Source organism: Biomphalaria glabrata, chromosome 4, assembly GCF_947242115.1.
Source record: "Biomphalaria glabrata chromosome 4, xgBioGlab47.1, whole genome shotgun sequence".
NCBI classification, from domain to species: domain Eukaryota; kingdom Metazoa; phylum Mollusca; class Gastropoda; family Planorbidae; genus Biomphalaria; species Biomphalaria glabrata.
Genome location: NC_074714.1, coordinates 56,575,113 through 56,586,422, shown reverse-complemented (window position 1 = coordinate 56,586,422; position 11,310 = coordinate 56,575,113). Strand labels below are relative to the sequence as shown.

General features: G+C 29.8%; 2 long non-coding RNA genes across 3 annotated transcripts; both read left to right on the top strand.

The window, feature by feature from the left end:
- Positions 1 to 521: 521 nt before the first annotated feature.
- Positions 522 to 3,566, top strand: LOC129925678 (uncharacterized). 2 transcript variants are annotated; one of them, XR_008777371.1, is made up of 4 exons: positions 522 to 979; positions 2,777 to 2,976; positions 3,068 to 3,267; positions 3,360 to 3,566. It is a non-coding gene; the product is annotated as an uncharacterized LOC129925678 (long non-coding RNA). The 2 variants fall into 2 exon arrangements; XR_008777372.1 differs by having other exon boundaries at positions 3,068 to 3,273.
- A 1,457-nt stretch (positions 3,567 to 5,023) lies between these two features.
- Positions 5,024 to 7,392, top strand: LOC129925659 (uncharacterized). The gene is made up of 2 exons (XR_008777355.1): positions 5,024 to 6,397; positions 7,248 to 7,392. It is a non-coding gene; the product is annotated as an uncharacterized LOC129925659 (long non-coding RNA).
- Positions 7,393 to 11,310: the final 3,918 nt, after the last annotated feature.

Below are 11,310 nucleotides of genomic sequence, written 5' to 3'. Positions count from 1 at the left end.
AACTATTTATAATGAATGGCTACATATCAATTACAAGTAAAGATCTATTATTAATGCAATGGGCTTGAATGGGTAATTCACTATCCCGGGACTGACTTCACTGTAGACCAGTGGTTCCCAAACTTTTTAAAAAAAATAATTTTTTTTTTTTTTTTTGTAGTTTTATTTTTTTTTATTATTTTTTTTTTGTTTAAATTAAAAAAAAAATAATAATAAAAAAAAATAAAAAAAAAATAATAATTTTTTTTTTCTTTTTTTTTGTGCTTGTAAAAAATGGGAGCGGGTAGGGTTTGAACCCTCGACCGTCGATAAATCCGAACGACAGTCCAGCGTGCTAACCACTTGACCAGGCAGCCATCCATGCGCGAGCAGTTTAAAGCTTAGAAAAAAATAAAAAATAAAAAATGTCCTCTAATTCAAATCCTTACGTTAGATCTAATGGTTTAATTTAAAACTATTTATAATGAATGGCTACATATCAATTACAAGTAAAGCTCTATTATTAATGCAATGGGCTTGAATGGGTAATTTATCATGAAGAATAATCTTTTGAAAAGAAAACCCTAAATTCTGTTTCATTTTGACCGGGGCTGCTCTGTCTAATTGTAAACCATGTGGCGGCCATGTTCATGATTTAATGTAACAATAAATTATCTTTTTCCTCTAAATCTAGATTATCAGTTCAAAATCTTCTACTCGACGTCTATATCTATAAATCCTTTATAACTAGTTCAGTCCTAGTCTAAAAACCAATGTTACGACTCAATTCAATAATTCATGTTGATGGGTCTAGAGTACTAGACTGAATCGATTTAAGATAATTTATCTTATCGTAATTACTAATTTTATTAGATTTATTTAAATAGAACTAATAATTTAAAATTTAGATAGATCTATCTAGACTAGTTACTAGATCTATAGAAATTCTCAATCAAGATTATCTAAATCTATATAGATCAAGAAGAAGAACAGTTTAAAGGTAAGAAAATAATCTAGATCTAGAAAAAATCAGGGTCAACAGACAGAGAAGTTTTGTAAGGCTATCCAAACACACCACCTATTCAACTTATTCGATTGTCAATATTAGATCTATTTAGAAATATTAGATCTAGACTAGATTACTATAGATTATAATTATATAAGTAGATCTAGCATCATCTAGATTAATCTATCATCTATTTACTAGTCTAGATCTAGAAAAAAATCTAGATCTAGCTAGAATCTTTTAAATCTTTATCACTCAAGACTGAGTCTTTAAAGAAAGTTTATAAGACTAGATAGAGAGTCTAGAATACAATTCAATATTGATTGTAGATATAGTCAATATAGATTCTAGATATTTAGAATGTAGACTGTAAAGTTTCTTATTAATTTTAATACTAGAATTGTCATTAGAGTATTAGAGTTTGTTTAGTATAGTCTAGTCAGTCTAGAATAGAATGTCTAGATTACTCTAGTCCTAGTACCTAGTTATAGACTTGATCTATAGATTAAATCTAGATCTATATAGACTAGATCAAGAAGTAGAATAGTTTAAGAGGTAAGAAAATCTGCTAGATCTAGATAACTAGACCAATAATATAGTCTAGATCATTAATTAGAATATTACTAGATCTAGATCTATTAACTAGTCTAGAAAAGTCTAGATCTATTATCTAGTCTAGAATAGTCTAGATCTAACTAGAAGCTTAATCACTCAAGTCTCAGAGTCTTTAAAAAAAGTTTATAAGACTAGACAGAGAGTCTAGAATACAATTCAATATTGATTGTAGTAATATCCAGATTTAGAGTGTAGACTAAACTCTAGATCAGTGATTCCCAAAGTGGTCTATATAGACCCCCAGGGGTCTACGAAGACTTCCAGGGGGTCTACGAAATTAAAAAAATAAATTGGGGGTCTATGAGAGGTCCACGGGGGTCTACGATAATAGATTTCATTTAAAGCAGATCATTTTAATTTTTACATTCATTTAATGTAATTATTTTATACAGTAATATATGATTTTTATCTTGGTAAATCATTTAAACATATATCCTGCTAATCAAACCAAAGAATTGTCTCAATACTTATTTAAAAATTTTAATTTTGTCTACATGTAACAAATGTTTAACAAAAAGAAATGTACACTGTCCAGCGTTGATTATTTAAAACTGAGATTCATTCCTTCCTTGTCAAACAAGCGGTTGCCTAAGTGACTTTTTTAAAATAATGATACCAAACCAATGGCTAGAGGATCATCTGAGACAATGTCACCCTGACAAAATAGATAAAGATTTAAAAATTTTCTAGCACTCAAAGATAAAGTTAAGAATAGACCCACACAATCTCACTTCAACATCATATATATATAGAGAAGATGTTGGTTTGTGAGCGTCTTACAATATCTCTTTACTTATATCAAAATACGGAAACATAGGTAAAACATTAATTTTACCAGCCGTTGTAGTTGTGAAAACTGTTTTACACACACCTACATCTGATATTATTAAAAGAATTTCTTTAAGCAAAAATACAAATCAAGGGCACATCGGTGGCATGAGTTATCAAATTAAAAGCTTCTTATGTGATTCTTTGCAAAGGAAATATATACAGTTTGGGATCAGTTTGGAACCAGTGGCATCACAGGCTCTGATGGGGTGTAGCGATGTGTGCTGTAAACTAACCCAGACTTTTTAAAAAAAATGATACCAAACCAATAGCTAGAGGATCATCATCAGTCTGTTGAATTGGTGTTAATTACATTAAGGGACTTAATCACTCTTTTTTTATTTCCAGAAAATAATACCAGGGTTATGCTCCTTTCACCGTTGAGTTCCAGGATGAAGAATGAAAGACAGAGAGCAATGTGAAGACATCAAAGAATGTGCAGGTCTGCCATGAAATGGTTTATCCAGGGCTAAGTACAGAGAGGAATATAGAAGGGCTGTTGACTGATCTTGTGTGGTGCCCCCATGGCTCAACAGACTGATTGATAGGTAATGGTAAGAATTTAATGTATTTTGTAAAAAAATTATGAAAATTGGTGTTAATTACATTAAGAGACTTAATCACTTTTTTTATTTCCAGAAAATAATACCAGGGTTATGTTCCTTTCACTGTTGAGTTCCAGGATGAAGAATGAAAGACAGAGAGCAATGTGAAGACATCAAAGAATGTGCAGGTCTGCCATGAAATGGTTTATCCAGGGCTAAGTACAGAGAGGAATATAGAAGGGCTGTTGACAGATCTTGTGTGGTGCCCCCATGGTTCAACAGACTGATTGATAGGTAATGGTAAGAATTTAATGTATTTTGTAAAAAAAATTATAAAAATTGGTTTTAATTATATTAAGAGACTTAATCACTTTTTTTATTTCCAGAAAATAATACCAGGGTAATGGTCCTTTCACTGTTGAGTTCCAGGATGAAGAATGAGAAAGACAGAGAGCAATGTGAAGACATCAAAGAATGTGCAGGTCTGCCATGAAATGGTTTATCCAGGGCTAAGTACAGAGAGGAATATAGAAGGGCTGTTGACAGATCTTGTGTGGTGCCCCCATGGTTCAACAGACTGATTGATAGGTAATGGTAAGAATTTAATGTATTTTGTAAAAAAATTATAAAAATTAGTTTTAATTATATTAAGAGACTTAATCACTTTTTTTATTTCCAGAAAATAATACCAGGGTTATGGTCCTTTCACTGTTGAGTTTCAGGATGAAGAATGAAAGACAGAGAGCAATGTGAAGACATCAAAGAATGTGCAGGTCTGCCATGAAATGGTTTATCCAGGGCTAAGTACAGAGAGGAATATAGAAGGGCTGTTGACAGATCTTGTGTGGTGCCCCCATGGGTCAACAGACTGATTGATAGGTAATGGTAAGAATTTAATGTATTTTGTAAAAAAATTATAAAAATTGGTGTTAATTACATGAAGGGATTTAATCACTCTTTTTTTATTTCCAGAAAATAATACCAGGGTTATGGTCCTTTCACCATTAAGTTCCAGGATGAAGAATGAAAGACAGAGAGCAATGTGAAGACATCAAAGAATGTGCAGGTCTGCCATGAAATGGTTTATCCAGGGCTAAGTACAGAGAGGAATATAGAAGGGCTGATGACAGATCTTGTGTGGTGCCCCCATGATTAAACAGACTGATTGATAGGTAATGGTAAGAATTTAATGTATTTTGTAAAAAATTATAAAAATTGGTTTTAATTATATTAAGAGACTTAATCACTTTTTTTATTTCCAGAAAATAATACCAGGGTTATGGTCCTTTCACTGTTGAGTTCCAGGATGAAGAATGAAAGACTGAGAGCAATGTGAAGACATCAAAGAATGTGCAGGTCTGCCATGAAATGGTTTATCCAGGGCTAAGTACAGAGAGGAATATAGAAGGGCTGATGACAGATCTTGTGTGGTGCCCCCATGATTAAACAGACTGATTGATAGGTAATGGTAAGAATTTAATGTATTTTGTAAATAAATTATAAAAATTGGTTTTAATTATATTAAGAGACTTAATCACTTTTTTTATTTCCAGAAAATAATACCAGGGTTATGGTCCTTTCACTGTTGAGTTCCAGGATGAAGAATGAAAGAATGAGAGCAATGTGAAGACATCAAAGAATGTGCAGGTCTGCCATGAAATGGTTTATCCAGGGCTAAGTACAGAGAGGAATATAGAAGGGCTGTTGACAGATCTTGTGATGTGCCCCCGTGGTTCAACAGACTGATTGATAGGTAATGGTAAGAATTTAATGTATTTTGATTCTTACTTGTCATTTTTGTGATTAATGCTCGGAATAGAATTTGTACATTTTAATTTTTTTTTTATGTGGTTATTTAGAATTGGCATTCAAGTTTTTCGTAGTGGCTATTTGAATCGACATATGCTTTTTGTGATTGCTGTTTGGAATCAAACTTGTGCATTCATTTTATAATTATTTAGAATGGACATTTTTTAATTTTTTTTTTGTAACTGATGTTAAACATCAGACTTGTGGTTTTTTTTTTTTTTTTTTTTTTTTTTAGAATCAACGTGTTTTGTATAGTTGCTGTTTGAATAGAAATTCGCTTTTTTTGTGATGGCTGTTTGGAATTGAAATTGTGCTTTTTTGTAATGGCTGACTGGAATCGGACTTGTGTGATTATATTATCAATTTTCAGAATTGGACTTGTTCCTTTTTATGATCAGTAATAGAAATCCGACTTGCGCGTTTTTTTTTGGTGGTTATTAAAATTTTTGTGATGGTTGTTTTTAATCATACTTCTGCTTTTTTGTGTGGGCTGTTTGAAAAAGACTTGTGTTTTTCTGTGATGGATATTCACATTCCGAGTTGTGCATTTACTTTGTGTTTTTTTAGAATGGCATTTTTATTTGTTTATTTTATGTGACGGCTGTTAGAAGTCTGACTTTGCCTCCTTTTTATGATCGGTGTGGAGTTCGAAACTGGTGGGTTTTTTTTGTGATCAATGTTCGGCATAAGACTTGTTTTTTTTTTTTTTTAATCAACTGCTTTTTTTAGTAGTGGCTGATTGAATTGACATTTGGGTCTTTATTGATGGCAGTTTGGACATGTGTTTTTTTAATTGATGTTCTTTATCAGATTTGTTTGTTTTTCTTTTATCAATGTTTTAAATTGGACTTGTGCGTTTTTGTGATCAATGTTCTGCATTAGACTTGTGTGCTTTTTTTTGTGATGGCTTTTTATGAGCTCTGTTTGAAATTAGACTTGTGTGTTTTTTGTGATCATTGTTCAGTATCGGATTTTTTTTTTTTTAAAGAATCATGTGCTTTTTTTTAGTAGCGAAAGAATTGACATTTTCTTCTTTGGAGATGGCTGTTTAGAATCAAACATGTGTATATTATTTAAGCTCTTCATTGGATTTGTGTGTTTTTATGATCAATGTCTGATATTGTGTTTTTCATAGTGGTTGTTTAAATTAGTTGCTTTCTTTTTTTGATGGCTGTTTGGAATCAGACTTTTGCATTTTTTTGTTTGTTTGTTTGTTGTTATTTAGAATTGACTTGATTATTTTTTGGCAGTTAATATTTGGAATCTACTTGATAACTTTTCTTTATGACTGCTTGGAATCGACTTTTGTGTTATTTGTAGTGGCTGTCTGGAATTATGTTGTATTATTTTGTTATGGCATTTCAGAATCAAACTTATATTTTATTTTTTTTGGTTATATAGATTTGATTTTTTTTTTTGCTTTAGCTATTATAATCCAAATTTGCTTTTTTTTGTGATGACTTTTCATATTGACACTGGTTGAATAAAAATTTAATTATTTTTTATTTCACATGATGCAAGTTTACCTTTTGTTTTGCAGTAATTAGATTCATTGTGAAGATGTGTGCACTGGGCTGGAACATTTCCAGAGAAAGCTGGACTAGCCATGCATCAGGTAATTATTTACTATTACTGAATGTTATTAAGGTATTGTCTTACACCTATCTTTTCCTCAACTGATCTTAGGTACCCATTAGAGTTGGGTTGACTTGGTATTATCATAAATATCCTGGAATTCAAAACCCCAGTTTTTATGTTGTAACCTTCAGCCACCAAATCATCTAGTTAGTAGGTGAAAGAAGTGTATACCAAAAAATGGATGCAAAAACTATTATCTAACATAGAGAACATAAATTTAGATCTCTACTCATCTATCATGATCTAGTCAATCTTGATTAGAGTTTATAATAATTTTAGATTCTAGATCTAAAGCTAAATAATATATTCTATTTCTATATTTTTCAATAGACTCTAGACTAGATTGTCACTAGATCTTGTTAGTCATCTAGACAATCTCATCTCATTTCTAAGTTTACTCAAGACTATGGTCTCTAGCAAAGATTAGAATTTTTTTTAAATTCAGGAATTAAAAGGGCGCCTCGGAGTAACCCACCCAACTTTAATGGGTACCTGACATTAGTTGGGGAAATGTATTTGCATATGGCCATTGTGCTGGCAGTGGTGGCCTTTGGTGATTGGATGCCATAGGCAAGGTGAATTTGGTGGCCCTTAATTAAAAAGAAATTGTGAAAAGTTAAAAATAAGGCTATTTCAATTGTTTGGTTGAAATAATCAATGCTGGCGAGTAACAAAATATTATAATGTCATTTAATTAAGCCCTTAGTTTTCAAATATTTTTTTGTAGATCTTGATATATGTATTACATACATCTTAATTTATATATGTTATGGATTTAATTTATTTATAAAGCAGTTTAATAAATATTCTTTTCTATTTTTTTTCAGCATACTAGCCAAGATTGATACCTCTCCACAAATCAACAAAGACATCAATGAAGCTTTGTTAAAGCTAGTGACAATTTACATGTTTTCTTATGTGGCTTAATTATAATAATGTCAAGAAAGCTAATTAAATAAGAACTATACATTTTATTGTCAGGCTTATGTTAGTCTTAACTATTTCTGTAATTTCTTATTCTTCATTATGGGGGGCATTATGAATCTTAGATAGTTTTCAATGGACCTCATTCACCAATTGTAAACAAACAACATTTAGCCACGTGGTGCTTTATCTCTTCTATATAATTTACGATCTCATGTTTAATTCATGATGGTTGTCACGAGACAATTTTTTTCATTGTTTTATCAATAAGATCACGTGACTAAATGTTGGTGAATGAGGTCCATTCTAAGATAAGTTAATTTTTATTGATCCAATCAAAGGGATATTCAGTTTGACTACAATTTTGCTTATAAAAAGCTTAATCGTATAGTTTTGTATTAAATAATAGTTTAATTGCGTTTTAGGTACTAATAGTTAGTATGCTATGTAATATTTAAATGCAGTTTTTTATTATTAAAAATCATTGTTATGTAAATAATTAATTCTGTAATATTAGACATAATTGTATTTCTTTCTGTGTAGCAACTATACTGCACACTTTTTTTTCATTCCTACGAGTAGATAATATAATTTATTTAATGATAATAAAGAGCTTTGAAATAAATGTCTTTATAATTCTGTACTTATTTCATAATAAAGTAATTTTTACTATCCAAGAAGAAATGCATTTAGAATTTCTATGTGAGAATGATATTTAAATATGTACAGTAGCATGACAAAAGAGCTTTTACATTATATTCTAAAAAGATGTATTACTCTTGCTTATAGCTATAACAATATTTGTCTTGATCTTTTGCAAAAATCAATTTTAAGATAAAACTTGAAATTCTGAAAATCACTATAACCCAAAATATTGTATTATTCTGTTCATGCATCATGGTCCCTCTCTCGACCTTGCTGATGAGATCCAAAAGAACGCTTCGAGTTACATTTGGCACCAACTCAGTTGCAGAAGCTGCTGGAGTAAATTTCACGGTTTATACTCCCAACGCCTAAGGGGATTATTCCTTGAGGTTGTTACCGCAATGCAGCGTGGGTTTGAAATCACAGTACCCCTAGATGAATTGCCTAACTAGGCTGACGAGCTCCATCTACCCGAAGCTCCCGGTTTTGTGGCGCCAAGTATCCGCCTTCACCTGTTAGTAAAAGCAGTTTTGCCGGGCTTAGTATTTAAGCCACACGAGAAGGCCAGGTGCTGGACTTGGTTGTCAGAGGCTATCTGAGACGCTTGCCTTTAGGAGTATTTTATATACAATGGAAGCTTATCCCCACTGACACCCCTGGCCATGACAACCACATTAAGGTGCACAATACTATGGTGTCTAGCTGTGCATTGTACCTGACTTAGCACACGCTGATTAAAATTTATAAGATTGAAAAAAGGTAACAAAAACTATTACCTTAAAATGCATCAATGCATTTCTATATGTTTTATTCTTATTCTCTTCCTATCAGTTATAATCTAGCGATATAAATCTATTATTTCTGTTTTTTTTTTTTTTTTGTTGTTTTTTTCCATATCAGTTTTTAGCTGGCGATATTAAAAATCAACTAGGTTATTCCCCCCTTGGAAAATACGTTTAGTCTTGATCCAGCGCCTAGACAACGCAAAAAATCTGGCCAGTGGTAGCAAGGTCTACTTAGAGACATAAATAGTTCTGTGAAGTTATAATTTGATTAAAATTTAAGGTGCTATTGACATGTATTATTATGAAGATAAAGTTGAAATAAATATTGAATTAAAATAGATCTAGGCTTATATCTAGTCGTATAGTAAAATTAGTTAATAGATCTGCGAAGTTATATTTTGATTTATGATGCTGTCAACATGTAATATTTTAAGATAAGGCGGAAATTGATATCGATTTTTTTTTTTAGCCTTTATATATATTATGGTCATATGGAGTTAATGCCTTTAATAGATAATATTTGGAATTATTTTTTTTTTCTGTCAATGATGAGTGGGTGCATTGGTGGATTTTTTTTTTTGCACTACCACCCAATCTTCAATTAAAAAGTGATGCATCTTAGTAATCTTTCCTTTTTTTTCTCGCTTATTTATAATCCCTCACACACTGTCACACACATACACACACACACATTGGCAGACTGGCTGCATGGAGCAGCACATTATCCCCCAGCATCCTGCTGTCGTGTATGGGACGCCACTATTTGTAAGCATTCATGCATTAAAGCCCCGTGCTGCACGCATTTTACTTAATGATTACATTGAAAAATATTATTTTTTTATGTAAAAAATGCATTTAATAATGGTCACCTTGTCATATAAGAGCTTAAAATGACCAAAAGATTCATTGTTTTTACTTGATATTCATACACAATGGTTAAAGGGAGCCCGCCATGTTTTGAAATTAATGATTTAAGTTTGAAGTTTCTTCCCTCCTATATAAATGCGTTTCTTGACTATAAAAAGAACTGCTAAGACATATATATATATCTTCTGTTTACAGACAAGAATAATCCGATTGGTTCGCGTGATTTTTTTCTCTAATATGATTGATTGTCAATGGACGCTTTAACACAGGCTCACAGCTGAAGTGAACTTATTAGTCTTACATAGATAAGAATCTAGAGATCTATAACTTTGCTTAATTCTTTTTAAAGTTTAATTTTATCCAACAATTTCTTAAATCAAATAATTTTTTTAAAGAATCGTGTAAACTTCGTAGATCTAGAAATTAAAATTGGTTTAAACATGGAAATTACTCTGGCAACAGAAGCCGAAAGAGTCACAAGTCTAGATTCTAGATATTAAGATAGATATGTAAGAGTAAGAGTATGATCTACTTGATTTAGAAAATCACGATCTAACTTATCTAAGCATAGGTTGGTGAATGCTACAATCCCGAAGAAGACATATTATAGATCTAAATCTAGAATTTTACAATATAGATTTAGATCTATGTAAGAGATCAAGAAAAGTATATCTAGGTCTAGAATACTCTAGAGTCTACAGTGAAGTCAGTCCCGGGATAGTGAATTCTCGAAAAAAAAAAAAATAAAATAAAAATTTATCTAAAAAAAAAAAAAATATAAAAAAAATTAAAAAAAAACAAAAATAAAAACAAAAAATTTAAAAAAATAAAAAAAAAAATTGAAAATGAAAAAAAAAATTTAAAAAAATTAAATAAAAAATAAAAATTTTATTTTTTTAAATTAAAAAAAAAATAATACAAATAATAATAAAAAAAATAAAAAAAAATTCAAAAAAATAAAAAATGAATAATAAAAAAATTTAAAAAAAATTCAAAAAATTCAAAAAAATAAAAAATATATAAATAATTAAAAAAAATTATTAAAAAAAAAATTTAAAAAAAAATTATAAAAAAAAAAATTATAAAAAAAAAATTAAAAATTAAAAAAAAAAAGAAAAAAAAAGAAAAAAATAAAAATAATAAAAAGTTAAAAAAAAAATATAAGTTAAGCAGTGGGTCTACCGAAAAGAAGAAAACATGTCAAGGGGTCTATAAGACAAAAAAGTTTGGGAACCACTGGTCTACAGTGAAATCAGTCCCGGGATAGTGAATTCTCAAAAAAGAAATAAAAAAAAAATTTATCTAAAAAAAAAATTAAAAATGAAAAAAAAAATTAAAAAAAAAAATAAAAAAAAAAATAAAAAATAAAATTTAAAAAATAAAAATAAAAATATTTAAAAAAATAAAAAAATAAAAAAAAATAATAATAAAAAAAATAATTTTAAAAAATTTTTAAAAAATTATAAAAAAAAATTTTTAAAAATTAAAAAAAAAAATTAAAAAAAAAAAAAAAAAAAAAATTAAAAATTAAAAAAAAAATAATAAAAAAAAAAGATAAAAAATAATACGAGGGTTATGGTCCTTTCACCATTGAGTTCCAGGATGAAGAATGAAAGACAGAGCAATGTGAAGACATCAAAGTATGGGCAGGTCTGCCATGAAATGGTTT